The sequence below is a fragment of the Nicotiana attenuata genome, chromosome 3 (assembly GCF_001879085.1).
Source record: "Nicotiana attenuata strain UT chromosome 3, NIATTr2, whole genome shotgun sequence".
Taxonomy (NCBI): domain Eukaryota; kingdom Viridiplantae; phylum Streptophyta; class Magnoliopsida; order Solanales; family Solanaceae; genus Nicotiana; species Nicotiana attenuata.
The window spans coordinates 20380470-20406327 of record NC_031991.1 but is presented as its reverse complement, the minus strand read 5'-3'; positions in this window follow the sequence as shown (position 1 = coordinate 20406327).

The window sequence follows — 25858 nt, the reverse complement described above, 5'->3', positions numbered from 1 at the left end:
TGAAATCTCTACGTACAAGAGCTATTGAGCTGTAATCCATATTAGAAACTATGTCTAGGCTACATGCTTATTCTGTTGGGACCCACTGGGGTCATATTCCTATTGAATTATCTGTTTAAATTGCAATTTCATACTCAGTCATGTTCATTCATTTCATATCATATCTCAATCTCCGTTGCTTTTTATTGACACATCATATCATCATTTTGGGCTAGTTTCATGGCATTGTGAGCATGTTATATAATTGAGTGAGGTCGAAGGCCTGAGTGTGAGTGATATTATGTGATCGGGCTGCACGCCGCAACATGTTTGTGACGACCCAAAGGGGTCATCACTTGTTTTCTTACCCATTTCGTACTTCTGAGGCCTTGAAAACCTTATTTTTAGTCGCCTCGATTTGCGCGCACAGTCCGGGCGCGTAGCCGGAGAGCCTAAATGTGAAATTCTGTGAAAAATGCTAAAATTTGGTATTAAAATGAATAACTTTGACTTGGTCAACCTTTTGGGTAAACGGACCCGGACCCGTGATTTGACGGTCCCGGAGGGTCCGTAGGAAAATATGGGACTTGGGCGTATGCCCGGAATCGAATTCCGAGGTCCCAAGCCCGAGTAATGAATTTTTGAGTAAACTTGTTTTTCTGAAATTATAAAGAAAAATTGAAATGGAAATTCGGTTAGAACATGTTGGTATCGGGCCCGTATTTTGGTTCTGGCACCCGGTACAGGTCTTATGTATGAATTAAGCACTTTCTGTAAAGTTTGGTTGAAAACGGACGTCGTTCGATGTGTTTCGGACTTAAAATGGGAATTTCATGTTCTATGAAAAATTTGGAAGAAATCATGAGCTTTGAGGCTTGATTTGATGTATATGATGTTATTTTGGCGATTTGATCGCACAGATAAGTCTGTAGGATGTTCTTGAGGTGGTGTGTACGTTTGGTTTGGAGCGCCGAGGGCTCGGGTGAGTTTCGAGTGGGTTCCGAGATGCCTTAGGCTTAAAATACCACATGTTGCAGGTTCAGGAAAATATTGCAGACTCTGAACCCTCCAGCGCGACCGCGGTCGCCTTAGCGCGGTCCGCGGTTGGTGTTGTGCGGCCGCGATCGCCTTTGCGCGGTCCGCGGTGAGTGCTGCACGGCCGAGGTCGTCTTCGTGCGGCCCGCGCAGGGAACTTCAGAGATCAGCAGGTCATCTAGTAGGTCAGCGCGGCCGCGGTCCCTTTTTGCGCGGTCCGCGCAGGGGACTTCCGAGGGGTATAAATAAACGGGAATTTCAGTCATTTTTCACTTTTCAAAAACCCCAAAACATAAGAGGCAATTTTCCCAACGATTCTACTTCTTCAAAACGATTGGTAAGTGACTTCTAACTCATTTTCTTCACGCCTTAACATCTTTTAACATAATTTCAACTTAAAATCAAAGATTTTAATGGGGAAATTTGGGTATGTTGGGTAGAACCTAGGTTTTGCTAAAATTGGGGATTTGGACCTCAATTTGAGGTCCGATTTTAAAACAAATTACATATTTGGGTTCGTGGGGGAATGGGTAATCGGGTTTTGGTTCGAACCTCGAGTTTTGACCATGTTGGCCTGAGGGGCATTTTGGTCATTTTACCTAAATTCGCGTCTTAGCTTTAAATTACATAGTGGAATCAATTGCTTGAGATGTTATTTACGAGATATAATTGGAATGAATAGATTTGGGCCATTTGGAGCCGGATACTCGTGGCAAAAGTGTGGTTTCGAGTTGATTTTGGAGCCGGTTTGAGGTAAGTGGCTTGTCTAACCTTGTGTGGGGGACCTTTCCCCTTAGGATATGATATTTGGAAATTGAATGCCTTGTACGTGAGGTGACGAGCGCGTACTTGAGCTAATTGTTGAAAATCCGGTTTTACTTTAAATATTTAGACTGAGTTTCTTTCTTACCTGCTTTATTCTACTTGCAATTATGGCCTGTGTTAGTTTAGAAAAGCATGCTCAGTTGACCTAAATTGCCTATTTGCTTAAGTTGCCTTGATTGTACTACGTGAAGCATGTTAGGCTAGAACTACTTGTCGCCTTGTATTTTTGTACTCTTGTTCTGAATATCTTCTTGTTGTGGCTGCGTATTTACATTGGGCGGATGTGGGATTCCGGTAGCTTCCCCCCCCCCCCCCTCGTTAGTTTACTTTGGGACTGCGGGTTCGATTCCCGATAGATCCCCCTGCATATTTACTTTGGGACTGCGGGTTAGATTCCCGATAGATCCCCCTGCATATTTATTTTGGGACTGCGGGTTAGATTCCCGATAGATCCCCCTTGCACATTGATAGTTGGACTACCGGACGGTATCTCGGGAGATCCTTCGGATATATACATATGATGGACTACGGGACGGTATCCCGGGAGATCCACTGGATGATTGAGAAAAGGACTACAGGACGGTATCATGGGAGATCCCCATTGCTACCATTGGTATTGAACTATACATATTTCGTGTTTACTCAGTTCCTGTGTAATTGTTATTGCTTTGTTTAGTCTGTCTTATTCCATTGCTGTACTCATTATTACTGCCTGCTTTCATACTGTTAATTCATACTATATTGTTTAACCTCATTAGGGCCCTGACCTTCCTCGCACTACCCAACCGAGGTTAGGCTTAGCATTTATTGAGTACCGCGGTGGTGTACTCATGCCCTTTCTGCGCATGTTTTTCATGTGCAGATACAGGTAGCTCTACCCAGGCGTATCACTCTCGAGGCGGAGAGATCTAGCAGAGACTTCGAGGTACATCTGCCGCGTCCGCAGACCAGGAGTCTCTATCTTATTCTAGCTTTTAGCAGTTAGCTTTTCCTTTCGTAGTTTTGCCTTAGACATTCTGGAGACTAGAGCATTTACAGTACTTCTCTAGCTTGTGTTCCCGTGAGTTTCCGAGTTTTGGGATGATGTTGTAGACTTCCGCATTATTGGGTTGTATATGCCGGGCGGCATTTATATACAGTTACCCCTGCTAGTTGTTTAGTTTAATTATTTGTTTCTGTAAGTTATGTTATTTCCGCACTGTTAGGCTTACCTAGTCGTAGGGACTAGGTGCCATCACGATATGTTCACGGAGGGCGAACTGGGGTCGTGACAAGTTGGTATCAGAGCTCTAGGTTCATAGGAGTCACGGAACACAGGCCGGTTTATTAGAGTCTCGCTGATCGGTACGGAGACGTCTGTACCTATCGACGAGAGGCTATATAACTGTTAGGAAAATATTCACTACATTTGATTTCGTCGTCGTGCGATATCTAGACATCACAATTTTAAACTTTTGTCTTTTATTCTCTCACAGATGGTGAGGACACGCGCTACTCGGGATGATCAGGCACCCGCGCCCCCTACTACAGCCGTCAGAGGCTGGGGTCGGGGTAGAGGTCGAGGACGCGCACGTGGTGCAGCCAGAGCACCTGCGAGCTGCCGTCGAGGCACCAGCAGCAGATCCAGCCGGAGCCCAAGCACCTGGCACACCTACTACTGCCACTACTACTCCAGCTCTTCAGGAGACTTTGGCTCAGTTCATGAGTATGTACACCACCTTGGCTCAGGCAGGGTTGCTTCCCCTTGCTGCAGCCACATCCCAGGCCGGGGGAGGAGCACAAACTCCCGCAGCCCGCACTCCTGAGCAGCGAGTGCATGTTGAGCAGGCTCCCAAGATTATTCTCGCACCGCCTGCAGCGCCAGTTCAGCCTGAGGACGGGTCAGCTGCTTCAGAGGACGAGCAGCGGAGACTTGAGAGGTTCAAGAAGTATGATCCCCCAGTATTCAGTGGGTTAGCATCAGACGATGCCTTGGGATTTCTAGAGGAGTGCCACCGTATTCTTCGCACTATGGGCATAGTAGAGTCCAGCGGGGTTTCCTTCACTGCTTTTCAGCTTCGGGGAGCCGCTTATGATTGGTGGCGCACTTATGAGATAGACAGTCCAGTCGAGGCTGCTTCCCTGACTTGGACCCAATTTTCAGATATGTTCATGAGAGAGTTTGTCCCCCAGAGTCTCAGGGACGCATGGCGCGCAGAGTTTGAGCATTTGCGCCAGGGTGCTATGACCATGTAACGACCCGACCCGTCGTTACGGGAGTTACCGCCCCGTTTTCCCCGTTTTATGCTTCTATATGTTTTATTATATGTGTTTGGAAAATTTGAAGTAATTCGGATAGAGTTCGGTTAGAAATGAGACAATAAGTGTCTTTATGAGAAGGATTGTTTGGAAAAGTCAATCGAATGTTGACTTATGAGTTAGGAGGCTCGGAATGGATTTCCGATGATTCGACTAGTTCCGGGGGGATGATTTGTGACTTAGGAGCGCAATCGGAATTGAATTTGGAGGTCCGGTGTAGAATTAGGCTTGAATTGGCTAAGGTTGGATTTTGGCGAATTCCGGATGGTAGGTGAGATTTTGATCCGAGGGTCGGAATGGAGTTCCGAGAGTTGCAGTAGCTCCGTTAGGTGATTTTGGATATGCGTGCAAAGTTTCAGATCATTCGGAGGTGTTTAGGTCGGGTTTTAGATCAAATGCAAGTTTCAGAAGTTTTAGTTTAACTTAGGCTTGAATCCGTGGTAATTCGATGATTTTGGTGTTTATGATAGTGTTTTTATGTTACGAGCAAGTTCGAATGAAGTAATAGAACATATCTGTGCTTTTGGTTGAGGTCCCGAGGGCCTCGGGGTGAATTCGAGTGGTTAAACGAGAGTTTTGAGGTGTAATTGCAGGTCAGATTTTTCTGTCATCTGGTGTTTCCGCTTCTGCAGAAATGGACCGCAGAAGCGGTACCGCAGAAGCGGGTACGTGGTCGCAGAAGCGGTCGTGGCCGGCTAGGAAAATTCCGCAGATGCGGAAGGTGGCTCGCACCAGCGGGTCCGCATAAGCGGACAATGTGCCGCAGAAGCGGTTTTGAAGGAACCGCAGAAGCGGACTTCGCGTCGCATAAGCGAAGTCCGGGCTTCTAAGTGAAAACCGCTTAAGCGGAAATGTGGCCGCAGAAGCAGTCCCGCATAAGCGAAAGCAGGACCGCAGAAGCGAAAATCGCTGGGCGACAGAATGGTTTTAAAATAATATTTCATCCGCGACCCTTTCATATTTTTCCTCTATTGTTGACGTTCTTAAGAGCTTTGAACAAAGAAATTCGAGGGTTTTGACTGAGAATCACTTGGAGGTAAGTTCCTTGGCCTAAATATTCGAATTTATGGTAGAAATTACATGTAAATTGTAGAAAATTCATCAAAAACGGGTCAAGCTAGGGCTTGGAAAGCTGTAATGTAAAAATGGAATTTGGAGGGTCAAANTATATATATATATATAAGAACATGAAGCGCTCGGAACAAAGGGCCGGGTTCTTTTAGGTATTGATACACTTGTAAATTGATTCATCGACTTATAACCTACTCAGATGCATGTATATATATTAAAAACAAAACGTCTCGACTTATATCAATTAATATGTTATAATTGATTCATCGACTTATAACCTACTGATGAATGAATGTAATTCATTAACTCTGTTACGATAAGTCGATGAATCAATTATAACATATTAATTGATATAAGTCGAGACGTTTTGTTTTTAATCAATACTCTATATATATATACTCTAATTTTGCTACCAAAAAGTCAAAACTTATTTTGCTACCAAAATAGCGACCAAAGTTGGTCGCTATTTCTAATTCCAGTGTCAAAATCGGGTTCCTCTCCCATTCTCTTATTTTCTTCAAAAACTTTCCCCAAACTCTCTCTTTTCTCTCTCACACTCAAACCCCCCACCCTCTTACTCCCAGCAACAACGGCGCCATCGACGGCAGCAGCTCCACCGCCGGCGACCTCCACTTCCCAGGTAGGTTCTCTCTCCTTCCTTTGTTTATTTTTTCGAAATACACTGATTTTGTTTAATTCGTCCTAGTTTGATTTGTAAAAATAAATTTTTATTAGCTAAATTAAATCTATGATAATTGTTAGTAGCTAAAATATTTAGTTTTACCTACTAATTTGGGGAAGAAATGGTTTGAAGAGAAGAAACCCTAAACCCTACTAATTCCTATTAAATCTGTTATGTGTTTCTAAGATGTTGGAGGATTGTAATATATGTAAAAAATAAATGTTGCTAATGCTCCTGTGTTGAAATCTTAGGTTGCTTATTCTAAATTAGAATGAAAAAAAAAGTCTCACACTAATTAGAATAAGTTTCTAATAAGGTGTTAATAAATGTTGCATTGAAATCTTAGGTTGCTTATTCTCTATGGACTGAATTAGTACCTTCATATGTTCACTTTACTAACTCTTTTGGTATTCATTGAGAAAACTTTTTGTAATTTATTATGTTCTTTGTTCAATCTTACTCATCTTTACCGAAGGCCTTTAGCGAAATGTTATACAAATAGAAATAAAAGGTTATATTAAAGGCTACCCAAGGAAAAGTCATATTGGACTTTTAGGATATGAATTGGACTTTTAGTTAACTGAAAAAAGATTAGGATATGAATTAACTAAATTAATTTGTTCTTGTTTTATTTGTATAGATGGAACATTGTACTTGGATGTACAATAGGAATTATCCTAATCGGCAGGGATTGCGGGAGGATTTTGTAGAGGGGTGGATGACTTTATTAGACATGCAATATCACTTCCACCATACCTAACTGAAGGAGTAATTACGTGCCCTTGTGTTAGGTGCGACTGTATGAAGTTTGGAAAACTGGCGGAAGTTAAGCATCATCTTTATAGGAAGGGGTTTATAGAAAATTACTTTGTGTGGACTAATCATGGAGAGGTTGATGGTAGCCATGGGATATTTCATAACATGGTTGTGGGTGAAAGTAGTAGGTCGGTGGAGAATACAAATCCTGATTCTAGAATTCATGATATGGTTACGGACGCTTTTGGAATGCACTTAGGGGGTGAGCCCAATGAAATATTGAACAAACTCCTAATGATGACGCAAAACATTTTTATGAACAGTTAGAGGAAGCTAGTCGTCCACTACGTAACGGAAGTCCACACTCTGAGTTGTCTGTTGCAGTTAGATTACTAAGTATGAAATTTAATTGGAATATTTCTCAAGGAGCCATGGAATCTTTCATTGACCTTATGCGTGAACTAGTTGACCCTGATATCGAATTACCTGGTGATTTCTATAAGGCAAATAGATTAGTTTCTAAGTTAGGACTTTCGTCAATGAGAATTGATTGTTGTGAAGATGGTTGTATGTTATATTATAAAGATGATGCAGCTTTGGACAGTTGTAATTTTGCGAAAAGTCTCGTTTCAAGAGGCTTTCCAGCGGGAATATGGTCGCTATCAAGTCGATGCATTATTTATCTCTTATACCTAGGTTAAAGAGGTTATATGCGTCGATGAGTTCTGCTCCTCATATGAGATGGCACTTTGAAAATAGAAGACCACCTGGTGTTATGTGTCATCCTTCAGATGGAGAAGCTTGGAAGCACTTTGATAGGACGTATCCATATTTTGTTAGTGAACCTAGGAACATTCGGTTAGGTCTGTGTGCAGATGGCTTCACGCCTTTTTCTGTATCTGCGACACCATATTCATGTTGGCCTGTCTTTCTTACAGCTTATAGTCTACCACCCGAGTTGTGCATGACTAGTCCATATATACTCTTAAATTGTATTATCCCCGGTCCACGTAATCCGAAAAGTTTGATTGATGTATATTTGCAACCTTTGATTGATGAGCTAAAACAATTGTGGTACGATGGTGTTGAAACATATGACATATCAACCAAGCAGAATTTCAATTTGCGTGCTAATTTAATTTGGACAATTAATAATTTTCCTGCGTATGGAACGTTGTCTAGGTGGATGACTGCTGGGAATCTAGCTTGTCCTTACTGCATGGAAAATAGTAAAGCGTTCACTTTGAAATATGGCAAAAGCAATCATGGTTTGATTGTCATCGTCAATTCTTGCCTCCTGATCATGAGTTTAGAAAGATGAAAAATGCATTCAAAAAGAATAAAATGGAATATGATTTTCCACCTCCGATACTTTCAGGTGAGGAAAAATTTGGGAGAGGGTCCAGAACTTCAGTAAAGTTACTGAAGCTCCACCTTATAGATTCCCCGGATACGGTGTATTGGACGAAACAGAGTATATTTTGGGAGTTGCCTTATTGGAAGAATAATCTTCTTTGTCACAACCTTGATGTCATGCATATTGAGAAGAACTATTTTGACAATTTGTTCAACACAGTGATGGATGTTAAACGTAAGACAAAGGATAACCCGAAGGCTAGAATGGACTTACAAGAATATTGCAGGCGGCCTGAATTATACTTGCAGACAGCAAATAATGGCAAGGTGTTCAAGCCCAAAGCAAGTTACACATTCACTTTGGAGGAAAGACGGCAAATTTGTGATTGGGTAACAAAATTGAAGATGCTTGAGGGTTATGCGTCGAATTTTGGGGAAAAAGTTGATATGGAGGTAGGAAGTTGAGCCATTTGAAAAGTCATGACTGTCATGTTTTCATGGACACCTTAGTGCCTATTGCATTTTGTGGTTTGCCTGAAAGAATCTGGAAACCCATCACAGAGATTTGTTTGTTTTTCAAAGACTTGTGTTCTTCCACATTAAGGGAAGAAAACCTACTCCGGATGGATCAGAACATTCGTGTAACTTCTACTGAGATGGAAAAGATATTTTCATGTGGTTTTTTGATGTGATGGAACACCTTCCAATCCACCTTGTACACGAGGCATGACTTGGAGGGTCTGTTCAATGCAGATGAATGTATCCCTTTGAGAGGTAATATTATAAGTTTGATGTAATTTTCTGTTTTATTTCAATGTTCTTGGCTAACCTGAAATTATGTAGGACAATTGGCAAATGCAAACAATTTGTTAAGTAGAGAAATAGGATTGAAGGACCTATATGCGAAGCTTATCTTGCAAAGGAAACTGCTCATTTTTGTTCTTATTATTTTGAGAGTAATGTGCCATGTGCTATGAATAGGCCCAACAGGCACACGATCGACCTTATGAATGATCCATTATATCCGCCTATGTCCATATTCAATCAACCAGGCCGATGTACTAAGGATGTTAGAAAGAGAAGTTTGAGTGATATGGAGTTCAAGTCAGCTACACTTCACGTGTTGCTAAATTGTCCCGAAGTTGTACCATTTCTCAAGTAAGTATTGATTTAGTAGTTATCAAAATATAAAAATTACTGTGATTACATCTCAATGCAACTACTAAAAATATTTGATGTGTCACAGCACTTCGTGAGTCAATTTGGCCATGATGCTGTATATACGAGATTTGATACGTGGTTCAAATAATTTGTAAGTTTCTCCTTAAAATATTCTAACACTATGTAGGTAAACAATGTTTGGAAGTTATGCTAACTTATGAATTTTTTTATCAATATGTAGGTAAATGATCCAAATAATGGTGTAAATTAATTTTTGAAAGATATATCTTGGGGACCTGGGCTTGAGGTCACAACAATGTCTAAGTACGTTGTGAATGGTTATAAGCTTCATACAGAGGATTGCTCTAAAAATAAAAATAGCAACAACAGTGGGGTGTGGGTTCAAGGTGGTGATGGCAACCAAGTTGGAGATATTTATTATTATGGTGTGCTCAAAGAAATAATAGAACTAGAATATACAGGTTGGCCATTTATGAAATTGATACTCTTTAGATGCGAGTGGTTTGACTCACATCCAACAAGAGGTACAAGAGTACACAATCAATACAACATAATTGAGGTTAATCATACGAGGGAGTATGATCTCTATGATCCTTTCATAATTGCACATAATGTTAGGCAAGTGTATTATGCTCCTTATCCATTGCGGCAGAATAAGTCCATATGGTGGGTTGTAAGAAAAACTAAGCCTGTGGGTAGGGTGGAAGTCGAGAATGTGTTAGATGTTGCATATCAAAACGATATCTCCAGTGTTCACCAAATAGTGGACGAAGTTTTAGAAAATGATTTGGAACATCCTGAACACATATTGGAAGAAGTTAATATAAATGAAGTAAGAATTATAGAAAACGAGGAAGAAGAATCAACTGATGAAGCTCAAACTAGTGAGGAAGAAGAATTCTCAGACGAGGAACAATACGTCGATGAGCTTTAAAAAGTTGGTTTCTTTAATAACTCTCGTTTATAGCTAGTTTCTTTATATGTTTCAATCTAAATATGTATTATATTATGCAGATGACAGGCAAGGGTCGAGGTAACAATGACCCTACTGGTTCTCGGGGTCGAGAAAAGGCTAGGAAACAAAGAGGAGGGTTGAAGATAATACCCAATCTTTTCCACCCTCTTCAGAGATGCCTATGCCTATGCCTATGTCTTTGCCTCCACCCCAGGGCTATTCTGAGCTGCCACAGTATCACGAGCCCTACACCTTCGTGCAGACACCGGGTCTTTCGTCACAGGGCCATAGGACTATACGTTCGACATACAGTCCACCTGTCTCACGACCACGTGGATCGCACCCATATGCATCGCATGGATCGCATCGATCCATGTCACATCCACATGGATCACAAACATCAGTGTCACAGCCACTCGGGTCACAACTATCAGTGTCACAACCACTTGTGGGTCATCCAGCTATGTCGCAGTCACAGGGATCGCAGCCATCTTCATCAGGGACTCCATCTATTTCAGGCCTTCGCCTGCGAGATACTAGCTCTGACCCCCCTACACCTTCCACACATGCCACTGATATATATGCTTCGGACGGTGATGTTGATGATGACGTGGAGGTGCATTATGATCAATATGGCAGGATCATCATAGTCCCTAAGGGTGATGGGTAAGAGTTATTTGTTATTTTTACGTTTATTGTTTTGTACTGTTTTTACTAAGATATTAATGTATTTTTTTTATTAAATTGCAGGTTCATCCCTAGTAATATTACTACGAGGATAATCACCAAAGCTACCAGAAAGCTTTATGATGGCCCTTATGCGACTTGGAGTGAATTCTCATTCTCGCTGAAGGAGCAAATTTTCAATCAATTTAAGGTATAAATATTCTTTTGAGAAGTATAATTATTTATATTTATGATATTTCCATATAATACTTAACTTTTGAAATAAAGAGCAAGTGTGTATGGGAACACCGCTATAACACAAAAGTGGCTGCAAACTTTCATCTCAAAGCTCGCAAACGGTTGTCGCATTGTTTCTCCAAAGCTAGAAAGTTGAACCAGAAGCCTGATTGGTTGCTTCAGAATTTATGGGAGGATTTGCAAAGGCAATGCCTTACTGCAAAGTTCGTAGAGAAGAGCAAAAATGGAAAGAAAGCTCGCGCATCTGAGAAGGGAGGATCCTTGCACATATGAGGTGCGATCAACCTAGGGACAATAAAAAGAAGAATGGTACGTAATTGCTTAATTTATTTTAATTTTCAAAGTATATCTATTCTGTTTATTAACTAAAATTTATGAGTTTTCAGGAAAAGAAGTTTGGGGCGTCCAAGATGAGCTATTCAAGGAGACTCATATTGTAAAGAAGAAGAAAGAGACGGATCAAGAAAGGTGGGTCGAGGACCGAGCCTCGATTGTACATGTAAGTTTTCAATTTTCATTAAGTATTTTGATTTACTTTTAAATAAATTTTGAAATACTAATTCAATGTAATTTTTCTTATAGGGTTGCTTCATAGCTGAACTACAAGAATTCATACACAGTCAGCCACCTAATGAGTCGGGCGAGCCAATCCAACCTTCGGACGAGGATGCTGAAAGAATGTGGATGGTGGCTGCTGGCGGTCCAAAATGGGGGAAGGTATACGGGCTTCCTACTAAGAAATTCCATCGCTATAAGTGTGGAATGCAAGGAATAGGGACTTCCTCGCAAGCCGAGCTACTTGATGGGGATAGCCTCTCCTCTATGCGGGAGACTGTGACAAAGCTCACATCCGAGCTAGAAGCGGCCAAGGAAAGAGAAAAGCTTAGAGATTCTCAGTTCACTAGCATGCAAGAGCTGATCAAATCTCTCCTAGCTTCTGGCTCTTTTTTGATTCCCCGGTCTCGTGAGTCATCGCTAGAGGCTCGCCTTCCCCGTGCTCATTCCTCCCATCCTCCAAGTGCTCGTTCCTCCCGTCCTCCCCGTGATCGTTCTTCCCGTTCTCGACAAGTACACCCTTCTGGATGCCGTCTTGGTGATGAAAGTTCATCAGGCGGTGATGATAATGATGTACAAAATAATCCTTGACTTTTATACACTTTGAACTAGACAAATACAATCGGTTTTCGAATGGGCTTGTAATAACAGTTAACTTAGTTTGGTTAGCTTAATGTGTTAGTTCTATTGAACTTTATACTTTGTTGGTTTTAATGTTGTTGTTAATGTCGTTGTTAATGTTGTCGTTGTTGTTGTTGTTGTTGTTGTTTTTGTTGTTGTTGTTGTTTATTGTTGTTGTTGTTGTTGTTGTTGGCATAAAATGCCTGTTTAGGAATTTTGTTATGCTGGCATGTGGTGTAGCTGCCAAAACAGGCAGTTTCTGCCAAAATTATACCAAGAAAAGCGACCAAATTTGGTCGCTAGTTGGTCGCTTTTCTCTTTAAAAAATAATTTTCTGGGCAATAGCGACCAAGGTTGGTCCCTAATTAACCCAGATTTATCAAAAATCGACCAACTTTGGTCGCTTATATATAAAAAATAATTAAATTCTTAAAATTAGCGACCAATGTTGGTCGCTTAAGTTTAAAAAAAATTAAAATAATTAAAACAATAGCGACCAACTTTGATGTCTATTTTTCAGATTTTAAAATATAATATTTTCTTTACAGACCAATGTTGGTCGCTTTATATTGATTAATAATAAATAAATAAAAACGTAATTTAAGATTAGAGACCAACTTTGGTCGCTAAATTTATATTATTAAATAATAAAGCGACCAAAGTTGGTCGGTATATTGTTTATCCGGAATAGTTGGTCCTTTTACCTTAGAGACCAAAGTTGGTCGCTAATTAGCGACCAACTTTGGTCCCTAAGGTAAAGGGACCAGCATAATATCGACCAGGCCTGTTTGGTCGCTTTTTGGTCGCTTTTTGACCTGTAAGCGACCAACTTTGGTCGCTTTTTGTGGTCGCTTTTTCCGGATTTCTAGTAATGGTTATGGAACTTGTTGGCATGTTTCGACGGGGTCCCGAGGGTCCCAGGTGTGTTTCGGATGGGCTATGGGCCATTTCTTTAGGTTTTAGAGTTGCTTATTCTGTCATCTGGTTTCCTTCATCGCGTTCGCGTCTTTGCCTTCGCATTTGCGTAGTGTAATTTGGAGGCGGGCAGTATTGTTCTTCGCGTTCGCGAATAGGAGCCCGCGATCGCGAAGCTTGGAAAATTTTGCCTCCGCGTCCAGGTAGTGCTTTTCTTTGAGGCAGTCATATTTTGCCTTTCCCGATCGTATTCCTTTGTCCGTGATCACGTAGTGTTTCTCTGGGTAGTAGCTGATGATTCCTTCTTCGCGATCGCATACGAATTTTCACGATGCTTGTTACCTGGGCAACAGATTATAGTTTCCAAAATTGAGGGTTTTGGCCATTTTTATCATATCTTGAGTTGTAGACCTTGGATTTGAGCGATTTTTCGGGAGATTTTCAAGAAAATCGTTCGGGTAAGTATTCTTCACCCAGAATTTATTATATTCCATGATTCTATCTTTATTTTTATCTTATAATTAGTGTTTTGAGTTGAGAAAAAAGGGAAATTTATGAAGAAATCTTTAAATATAAAATGATAATTTGAAGGATGAATTAATGAATTTGGTAATTCTTGTATGGTTGGACTCGTTATCGAATGGGTGTTCGGATTTTATAATTTTGGTCGAGTTCCAAAATGCTGGCCCGGGGAGGGGGGTTGACTTTTGGGTTGACTTGTAGTTCTTGTTAAAGATTGAATCTTTATTATCCAGAATTGCTTCCTATGAGTTTTATTTATGATTTGAAGTTAGACTTGAGCCGTACGAAGTTTGTTTCTATCGAGAAGGTTATTTTAGAATAACGGTCTTGCTTCTTTGAGGTAAGTATCTTGCCTAACTTTGTGTGGGGAAACTGTGACAACCCGGCCAGTCGTCTCGTGAGTTACCGCTCCGTTTCCCCCATTTCTGTTTCTTTATGCTTTGTTATCCATGTTTTGTGGTATCGGGTCGGTTGGATTGAATCCGGAATGGTTTTGGTGAAGTTTGAGACACTTAGTCTCTTTTAAGAAGGCGTAAGTTGGAAAAGTAAACCGGATGTTGACTTATGTGTTAGAGGGCTCGGATGTGAGTTTCGATGGTTCAGTTAGCTTCGGGAGGTGATTTATGACTTACGAGTGTGATCTGAATGAGTTTTGGAGGCTTGGAGTAGATTTAGGCTTGAATTGGCGAAGTTGATATTTTGGCGATTTCCGGTTGATAGGCGAGATTTTGATATAGGGGTCGGAATGGAATTCCGAGAGTTGCAGTAGCTTCATTATGTGATTTGGGATGTGTGTGCAAAATTTCAGGTTATTCGGACGTGGTTTGGTTAGGTTTTTATCAAAAGCGGAATTCGGAAGTTTTTAGAAACTTAGGCTTGAATCCGAGGTGTTTTGGTTGATTTAGTGTTGTTTGAAGTGTTTTGATGATTGGAACAAGTTTGAATAAGGTTTTTGGATATGTTGGTGCCTTTGGTTGAGGTCTTGGGGGGCTCGGGTGAGTTTCGGGTGGTCAATCGGACCATTTTGAAGTTTAGAAGTTGGTGAAGTTTTGTTGTTGCTGTTGTTTTCGCACCTGCGATTTGGGGACCGCAGGTGCGGCGCCGCACGTGCGGAAAGGGAGCCACAGAAGCGGAATGTTGAGGGCTTACCAGGAACCGCAGATGCGGTGTGGGACCGCACCTGCGGAGTCGCAGGTGCGGATGGCCTATCGCAGATGCGATTTTGGACTTTCAAGTTATTTTCGCAGATGCAGTACGGCAGAAGCGGGTACTGTGCTGTAGATGCGAAAAGGACTGGGCAGAACATGTAAGTTATTTCATTACGCGAGTTTGAGCTATTCCACCATTTTTGACTTCGGCTTGAGAGCTTTTGGACGATTTGGAAGAGGGATTTCAAGAGAACTTCGTTAAGGTAAGGATTTTGGACCTAAAACACAATTCTATGGTAGTATTTCATGAATTTAGGGCTGTAATTAAAGGAATTAAAGGGCTAAAATGGAGGATTAGGGCTTGAGTTTAAGAGGCCTTTAAATGGGGATTTGAGGGGTCATTTGGACTTCGATTTTAGTATTCTTGATATGTATGAATTCGTGGGGAGATAAGGAATCCGTTGGTGTGAAAATTTCTGAATTTCGAGACGTGGGCCCGGGGGTCGGGTTTTGGTAATTTCGGGATTTGTGCCCTTTATTGATTGTTTTCGCTTGGGATTTGTTCCCTTGGCAAAATTTTGACGTCCTCGTTCTGATTTTGGATAGATTCGACGCGCGTGTAAGCCGATTCGAGGGGCAAAGGCATCGCGAGCTAGAGATTTAGCCGGTTCGAGGTGAGTAATGATTGTAAATGATGTCCTGAGGGTTTGAAACCCCGGATTGCACATCGTAGTGCTATGTTGAGGTGAGACACACGCTTGTTGACGAGCGTGGGGTCGTATACTATCGGGGATTGTGACTCAGTCCGTTCCGGTTGATGATTTTACCGCGTATTTGACTGAAACTTATTTGCTATCATTATGATTTGGGGTGAATTGCATATTTGGGCTTCGTGCCAACTATTTGAACCCTTCGGGGCTTTTTATGGATATTTCCTCACTGTTTTGCTTACTACTTGAACTCAGTCATGTTATTTTCCACTATTTTACTACTCAGCCATTTTACTCAGTTTTGAGACTTAAATGATATTTTAAATGATGTTTGGGCTGAGAAACACTGGTTTACTATTGCCCGAGGGGCTTGTGAGTATTTTTGACTGAGTAAGGCCGAGGGCCTATGTTGTGAGGAAACACTGATACTGATTTGAGGCCGAGGGCCCGAGACATGTACGCCACGAGGTGGCTTGATTGATATGAGGCCGAGGGACTAGTTTTGATGACACGAGATGGCTTGTTATTGCGCTTGGGCCGTAAGGGGCCTCTCCAGGAGTCTGCACACCCCCAGTGAGCGCGGGTACCCATTGTGATGTGAGCCCGAGGGGCTGTTATTGTTCTGAGATGTTGCCCGAGGGGCGGATGTGGTGATACTGTGCCCGAGGGGCAAGCTTCTATTTGATTACTGTACCTTAATTATCTGTCAATTACTTGTTTACTTGTTGAAAGAGGATTTTACTTGTCTTTTCACTGGTTTACTGTTTTTAATTGATTTTACTGCTTCATTATAGAATGCCTTGTGCCTGTTGATACTCAATTTTTTCCTATATATTTTTAATATACAAAATACTTCCAAAATAGCATGTGCATGCATATATAAGTATGTCAAATGTTTTACTATTTTTCCTTAATTTTTAAAGATTTTTTTATCAATTTATTGCCCTATTTTATCCATAAAACCCAATATTATTCCCAAAATTATAATTTTTGGTGATTCTTTTATTGAATTTTCATATTTATACTAAAATGTGGCTAGTATAATTTTTGAATATTTTTACAAGGTCATTTAGTATTTTTAAAGTTAAATTGTATGTAATTACAATATTAGCCTTTTTTAGGATTAATTACGTTTATATTCATAAAAATTAGGTCTGGTATTTTTAAATAGTTAATTATGTGCTATTAATAATTTTAGTACCTTTAATTTATTTCTAGAAATTATTTTACTATTATTTATAAATCAAATAGGGAAAAGTGGCTATTTAATTGTTAGCCCCATTTTATTTCAATTTTAGTCCGATTTTGCACCCCAATTGAACTCAATTGAAACTATTTGAACCCTCCGACCTAATTCTAATTTAATCCGACCCAAACCCATCTTCATAACCCGCCCACTCGCCCGTTTTAATCCAGGCCGTTGATCATTCAGATCAACGGCCAACAACCATCCTTTCCTTTATTTAATCAAACTACCCCCTAACCCTAACCATTTCACACACCCCGCCGCCTCTGAATCCCCTTCTCTCTCAATCCTCTCTCAAACCCTCTCCAACCCTAGCCGCCGACATCAACTACAACCCTAAAAAAAATTCCCAAATCCATGGCTTCCAAGGTCATTGGAGGCCTGTATCCACCTCCCATGGCTTCTACGTGTTGGATTATTATGGTTTCAAGGCTAGATGTTGAAAGAGCTTGGTCCAGACCTTGGTCGATTTCAGTTTACGGCTGTTCTCCGGTCGTCTCTGAACTTTCTCCGGCTAGCCATGGCTATTCGAGTCTGACTCTTGACTCTCCTGCTTAGATCGGTGGTTTTCAAAGCCTTTCTCAGCACTTGGGGTTCCTCTGAAACCCTAACCTTCAAGGTTCTCTCGATTTCTCTTAGATTTGTTTCAGATCTATGTCTGCTCTGAACCTTTAAGCGTTTTCTCGAAGTTTCTTTTAAAACTCCGCTTTCAAAACTCCTTATCCTTATGATTAAGGTTCTGTTAAGTTGTTTCAAAACCTTTCTTTGATTTTTAATATGTTTTAATGTGTTTGCTCGTATTATCCTTCTGGCTGAGTTTGCATGTTAAAACCCCTAATTTCTTTTAACTGTTTATTAAATGAATGTTTGTTTGCCTGAGTTTTTTTCCGATCTATCTATTTATCCTCTTTTTAAAACCCTTCTATTGTGGAAAATCTTATGGTTTTGGGTCTGAGACTGTTCGTTTAAGTGCAGAAGTTCTTTTCGAAATCTCTTGTTCCCTTTGTGCGATTCTTCTGATTCTGGGTTTCTATCTTCTCTTTAACTCGCCTATGTTGAAAGCCCTAATTTCTCTAGGTTTCTTCGTTTGATTTTGTGACTGGCCTGTTCTTGTTTGAGTTTCTGTGACTATGTCGCTTCGAATGTGTTTCTACTGAGTTCCTTATGCCTAACTTACATTAGCTCTACGTGCTTGTGTTCGTCTTGACTGGTCAAGACTTGCCTCTTTGCTTGCTGTGTTTGGTTACTCATATCTCACTCTATTTATATGCTAAAGCATGACTCATGACTCTCTCTTTGATTGACTCTGAGCTCCTTGTTTCTTGTCTTGATTTGAAAAACTTCTCTTTAGACTTTCGATTCTCCTATTTTAACTTGGTTTATGTCACGACCCCAGTTCACCCACCGTGAACATGCCGTGATGGCGCCTAGTCTCTACAACTAGGTAAGCCTAAAATGCGGAAAACAAAATAACTTGCGTAAAATAATAATTCAACTTGAACAATTAAAAGAAAAAATACGGTGTATGATGCCACTTGGCATATACAATTCCATAACACGGAAGTCTACAATATCATCCCAAAACCCAGAACCTCGCGAGAACACAAGCTAACAAAATGAGTACACTGCTCTAACTCCAGAATGTCTAAAACAACAGTCAGAAAGGAAGGATATCTACTAAAGCTAGAATAAGATAGAGACTCCTTGGTCTGCGGACGCGGCAGATGTACCTCGAAGTCTCCGCTAGATCTCTCCGCCTCGAGGATGATACGCCTGGGTGGAGGTACCTGGATCTGCACATGAAAAACATGCGCAGAAGGGGCATGAGTACACCACAGCGGTACTCAGTAAGTGCCAAGCCTAACCTCGGTTGGGTAGTGACGAGGAAGGTCAGGGACCTACTGAGGTTAAGTAATAATACAGGATAACAATGTGAAATGACAGTGTAATTAAATAACACATGATATAAGGGCAACAACAACTGTTACAACGACAAACAAAACACAGTAAAAGAACATAACTCAAATCCGAGATAACAACCGGGGATCTCCCAGGATACCGTCCTGTAGTCCCAAATATAAACATCATGTCCAGTGGATCTCCCGAGTGCAGTCCCGTAGTCCAACTCGTAAAGTGCAGGGGGATCTCCCGGAATGAAATTCCGTAGTCCCAAAGTAAACATACAGGGGAGCTCCCGGGATACCGTCCCGTAGTCCCAAAATAAAGTGCAGGGGGATCTCCCGGAATACCGTTCTGTAGTCCCAAAGTAAATACACAACAACAACAGAACTCAATTCAATCAATTTGCATATCAAAGTGAAGCAGGTAATCCTAACCTGGCATGGTTCACGTAGCACAGTTAAGGCATTTAAGACAGATAAGGCAATTTAGTCAAGTAGACATGCTTCTCTAAGCTACAACAGGTTTAAATATCAAACAGTGTAAGCAAGGAAAGGAGGAACACAATTCAAGGCTATTTTTAAAGAAAAGAACCATATTTCCAACAATTAGCACAAGTGTGTGCTCGTCACCTCATGCACGAGGCATTTCAATTACCACGAAATCAATCCTAAGGGGAAAAGTCCCCCACACAAGGTTAGACAAGCCACTTACCTCGAACCGGCTCAAAAATCAACTCGAAACCACACTTTTGCCACGAGTATCCGACTCCAAATGGCCCAAATCTATTCAATTCAATTACATATCGTAAATAACATCTCAAACAACTGGTTCTGCGATTTAATTCAAAGCTAAGACGTGAAATAAGGTAAAATGACCAAAACGCCCCTCAGTTCAACGTCTCGGATTCGGATGAAATTAACATTTTCAGTACCCTCGTACTCTCACGAGTCTAACCATATAAAAATCTCTCAAATCGGAGGTCAAGAACCCACTCAAATCTCAATAATTAGGTCTATGAAGTTTTTACCCATTTTCCATTAAAAATCCGAAATTAGATGATGAAATTAACTAAAGATTGATGAAATATCACTAGAAAGGGTTAAAGAATCGTTACCCAATGATCTCCTCTTCAAATACCTCTCAAAATCGTCCTCTCCCGAGCTCCAATTCGATTTTTCTAACTTTGAAACTAAACCCTCGAACTCACTATTTCTGGCCAGTGAATTCCGCATCTGCGGTCAAGGGACCGCACCTGCGGTCCCGCTTCTGCGGAACATTTGCCGCATCTGCGACTTCATAAAAAGGGCAGGAGCCGTATCTGCGGTCCTTCTTCCGCAGATGCAAAACCGCTTTTGCGGTTATACTTCCGCATCAGCGGAACCTGGAAGCCACCCAAACATCAGCATCTGCGGTACACCTAGCCGCATCTGCGGTCCCCAAACCGCAGATGCGAAAATATCAAAAGCAGCAAAAGCTGCAATCCACTCAACTTCAAAAATCTTTCCGTTAACCATCCGAAACCATCCCGAGGCCCCCGGGACCTCAACCAAAGCACCAATAACACCTAATACCTCATTCAAACTTGTACCAATCCTTAAACCACCTAAAACAATGCCGGAAACTCGAATTAATCAATGATTCAAGCATAAGAACTTAAAATTCTCACAAAATATGCTTTCGATCAGAAACCTAACAAAAACACGTCCGAATGACCTGAAATTTTGCACACACATCCCTAATGACATGACGGAGCTACTGCAACTTCCGGAATTCCATTTCGACCCTCGGATCAAAATCTCACTATCGGACCGGAAACTTCAAAAATTCAAACTTCGGCATTTCAAGCCTAAATTAGCTACGGACCTCCAAAACACATTCTGAACACGCTCCTAACCCCGAATTCACCTAACGGAGCTAACGGGACCATCGGATTTCCATTCCGAGGCCGTCTTCACACTGTTCTGACTATGGACCATTTTCCAACACTTAAGCTCTCCTTTAGGGGCTATGTGTCCCAAAACTCTCTGAAACTCAAAACCGAACGTCCCGGCAAACCAAAATAGCAGAAATGAACTTAGGGGAAGCAGTTACTAGGGGATCGGGGCGTAAATTCTAAAAATTACCGGCCGACTCGTTACATCCTCCCTCACTTAAACATTCGTTCGTCCTCGAACGAGCGTAGAGAACATACCTGAAGTAGTGAAAAGATGAGGGTACTGGCTGCGCATATCCTGCTCGGTCTCCCAGGTCGCCTCCTCGACCGGCTGGCCCCGCCACTGGACCTTCACGGACGCAATGTTCTTTGACCTCAGCTTCCTGACCTGCCTGTCCAATATAGCCACTGGCTCCTCAACATAGGATAGATCCTTCTCCAACTGGACTGAACTGAAATCCAACACGTGCGACGGATCACCGTGATACCTACGGAGCATCGATACATGAAATACCGGATGAACCCCTGCCAGGCTGGGAGGTAAGGCAAGCTCATAGGCAACCTCCCCAACTCGCCTCAATATCTCAAAAGGGCCAATAAACCTCGAACTCAACTTCCCTTTCTTCCCAAATCTCATAACGCCTTTCATAGGCGAGACCCGAAGCAGAACCCGCTCTCCAACCATGTAGGAAACATCACGAACCTTCCGTCCGCGTAACTCTTCTGTCTGGACTGGGCTGTACGGAGTCTATCCTGAATCACCTTGACTCTCTCCAAAGCATCCTGAACCAAATCTGTGCCCAATAATCGGGCCTCACCCGGCTCAAACCAACCCACCGGAGATCTACAAGTCCTACCATACAAGGCCTCGTACGGTGCCATCTGAATGCTAGACTGGTAGCTGTTGTTGTAGGCGAACTCCGCCAAAGGCAAGAACTGATCCCAAGAAACTCCAAACTCAATCACGCACGCACAGAGCATATCCTCAAGAATCTGAATAGTGCGCTCGGATTGTCCGTCCGTCTGGGGGTGAAATGTTGTGCTCAACTCCACCCGAGTACCCAACTCTTGCTGTACGGCTCTCCAGAACCGCGATGTGAACTGAGTACCTCTGTCTGAAATAATGGAAACTGGAATACCATGCAGACGGACAATCTCTCGGATATAAATCTCCCCCAACCGCTCCGAGGAATAGGTGGTACGCACAGGGATGAAATGCACGGACTTGGTCAGCCGATCCACAATAACCCAAATGGCATCGAACTTCTTCAAAGTCCGTGGGAGTCCAGATACGAAGTCCATAGTGATCCGCTCCCACTTCCACTCCGGAATCTCTATCTGCTGAAGCAATCCACCCGGTTTCTGGTGCTCATACTTTACTTGTTAACAATTAAGGCAGCAAGCTACAAACCCAACAATATCCTTCTTCATCCGCCTCCACCAGTAGTGCTTCCTCAAATCCTGATACATCTTCGCGGCACCCGGATGAATGGAATACCGCGAACTATGGGCCTCCTCTAGAATCAACTCCCGAAGCCCATCAACATTGGGTACACAGACCCGACCATGCATCCTCAATACTCCGTCATCACCAATGGTCACATCTCGGGCATCGCCATGTAATACCTTGTCCTTGAGGACAAGCAAATGAGGGTCATCATAATGTCGCTCCCTGATACGATCAAATAAGAAAGACCGGGAAACCACACCAGGTAGAACCCGACTGGGCTCCGAAAGATCCAATCTCACAAATTGGCTGGCTAAGGCCTGAACATCCATCGCCATAGGCCTCTCTGAAGCTGGTAAATATGCTAAACTCCCCAAACTCTCCGCCCGGCGACTCAAGGCATCCGCCACCATATTGGCCTTGCCCGGGTGATACAGAATAGTGATGTCGTAATCCTTCAACAACTCCAACCATCTCCTCTGACGCAAATTAAGATCCTTCTGCTTGAACAAATGCTACAAACTCCGGTGATCGGTATATATCTCACAAGGCACACCGTAAAAGTAATGACGCCAAATCTTCAAAGCATGAACAATGGCAGCTAACTCAAGATCATGGACAGGATAATTCTTCTCATGTATCTTCAACTGTCTGGACGCGTAGGCGATCACCCTACCGTCCTGCATCAATACCGCTTCAAGGCTAACTCTCGAGGCATCACAATAGACAGTGTAAGACCCCGAACCGGTAGGCAATATCAAAATTGGGGCTGTAGTCAAAGCTGTCTTGAGCTTCTGAAAGCTCGCCTCACACTCCTCTTTCCACTGAAACGGAGCACCCTTCTGGGTCAATCTAGTCATAGGGGCTGCAATCGATGAAAACCCCTCCACAAACCGACGGTAGTAGCCCGCCAAGCCAAGGAAACTGCAAATCTCTGTAGCTGAGGATGGTCTGGGCCAACTCTGCACTGCCTCTACCTTCTTCGGATCCACCCGAATGCCCTCACTCGATACCACGTGACCCAAGAATGCCACGGAATCCAACCAAAACTCACATTTTGAAAACTTTGCATATAATCTCTTTTCCCTCAGAGTCTGAAGCACTGTCCTCAGGTGCTGCTCGTGATCTTCCCGACTCCGGGAATACACCAGAATATCATTAATAAAGACAATGACAAAAGAGTCAAGATATGGCCAGAATACACTGTACATCATATGCATGAAGGCTGCTGGGGCATTGGTCAGCCCAAATGACATAACAAGGAACTCGTAATGACTATACCGAGTCCTGAAGGCAGTCTTCGGGATATCTGGCTCCCGAATCTTCAACTGGTGGTAACCTGAGCGCAAATCAATCTTAGAAAACACCCGTACGCCCTGAAGCTGGTCAAACAGATCATCAATACGAGGCAAAGGATAACGGTTCTTCACTGTAACCTTGTTTAACTGGCGGTTATCAATACACATGCGCATAGAACCATCCTTCTTCTTCAAAAATAACACAGGAGCACCCCAAGGCGATACAATGGGCCGAATAAAACCCTTATCAAGTAATTCCTGCAATTGCTCCTTCAACTCCTTCAACTCAGGAGGAGCCATACGGTACAGAGGGATAGAGATGGGCTGAGTGCCCGATAACAGATCAATGCCAAAATCAATGTCCCTATCGGGTGGCATGCCCGGAAGATCAGCTGGAAACACATCGGGGAAATCCCGTACTACTGGGACTGAATCAACAGAAGGAGTATCCATACTGGCATCTCTCACATAAGCTAAGTACGCATCACAACCTTTCTCAATCATACGCTGAGCCTTAAGGAAAGAAATAACTCTACTTGGAGTGTGACCTAAGGCACCCCTCCACTCAACACGCGGTATACCTAGCATAGCCAGCGTCACGGTTTTGGCGTGACAATCAAGAATGGCATAATGGGGCGACAACTAGTCCATGCCCAAAATAATATCAAAATCAACCATGCTGAGTAATAATAAGTCAGCCCTGGTCTCAAAACCACCAAGAATAACCAAACATGACCGGTAGACGCGGTCCACAACAAGAGAATCTCCCACAGGAGTAGAAACATAAACTGGGGAACTCAAAGAATCCCGAGGTACCCCCAAATACGGAGCAAAATAAGAAGACACATAAGAGTAGGTGGAGCCTGGATTGAATAGAACTGATGCAACTCTGTGACAAACCAAGATAGTACCTGTGATGACAGAATCGGAGGCGGCGGCCTCAGTGCAGCCTGGGAGTGCATAATATCTGGCCTGACCTCCCCCTCGAGGGCGACCTCTACCTCCCCGACCTCCACCTCTAGCTGGCTGGGCCGGTGGGGTGGCAGCTGGTGCTGGAACCATAGCCTGAGAGCTCTGTGGGGCCTGCTGTGGCTGAGGAGCCTGCGAAGGTGCACCCCTCCTGAGTCTGGGGCAATCTCTCACCATGTGGCGTGTGTCACCACACTCAAAGCAAGCTCTGGGAGGACGTGGCGGCTGTGACTGGCTCGGGCCAGATCTGCTGGACTGTCTACTGGAAGCACCCCGTGCAGGAGGCGCACTAGAGACTGGAGGTGCATAATAAGGTTCCTGAGGCCTAGGTGGAGCTGGAATATCACTGGCTGCTGGAAGAGCTGAATGAACGGGGCGACCCATATGACCCCTACCATGACGACCTGCAGCTGGGGCACGGGCACCAGAAAAATGGCCCGACTCTCGAGACCTCTTGGCCTCCCTCTCCTCCCTGTCCCTAGCATGCATACCCTCAATCCTCCTAGCAATGCTCACCGCCTGCTAATAAGACACATCTGTCTCTAACTCACGAGCCATGCTAGACCTGATGCTGGGAATAAGCCCCTCAATGAACCGGCGAACCTTCTCGCGGATCGTGGAAACCAAAGCTAGGGCATGTCTAGCCAAGTCAATGTAGCGGACAGCATACTCTGAGAAAGTCATAGTACCCTGGCGCAAACGCTCAAACTCCGCGTGCCAAGCATGCCTGAGACTCTGGGGAACATACTCCCTCGTGAACATATATGAAAACTGAGCCCAAATCAGGGAAGTTGCCTCATCCGGACCGTCTAACTCATAAGCACGCCACCACTAATAGGCGGCACCTCGAAGCTGAAAGGTAGTGAAAGAAACCCCGCTCGATCCTGATATGCCCATAGTACGGAGAATACGGTAGCACTCCTCCAGAAATCCCAAGGCATCCTCTGATGCTAACCCACTGAATACCGGAGGATCATATTTCTTGAACCTCTCAAGTCTCCGCTGCTCATCCTCTGAAGCCGCTGCCCTATCCTCAGGCTGAACTGGTACTGCAGGCGGCGCAGGTATAACCTCTGTGGCCTGCTCAACATGCACTCGCTGCTCAGGAGTGCGGGCGGCGAGAGTCTGTGCTCCTCCCCCAGCCTGGGATGTGGCTGCAGCAAGGGGAAGCAACCCTGCCTAAGCTAGAGTGGTGTACATACTCATAAACTATGCCAAAGTCTCCTGGAGTGCTGGAGTAGTAGTGGCAGACGTATCGGGTGTCTGGACTACGACTGGTGCTGCTGGTGGTGCCTCGGCGACAGCTCGCGCGGGTGCTCTAGCTGCACCACGAGAGCGTCCTCGGCCTCTACCCTGGCCCCGGCCTCTGACGGCTGTAGTAGGGGGCGCGGGTGCCTGATCCTCTCGGGTAGTGCGTGTCGTCACCATCTGTGAGAGAATAGAAAGACAGAAGTTCAGTTGTGATATGAAAATCTCGCACGACAAGGAAATCAAATGAAGTGGAATTTTTCCTAACAGTTACATAGCCT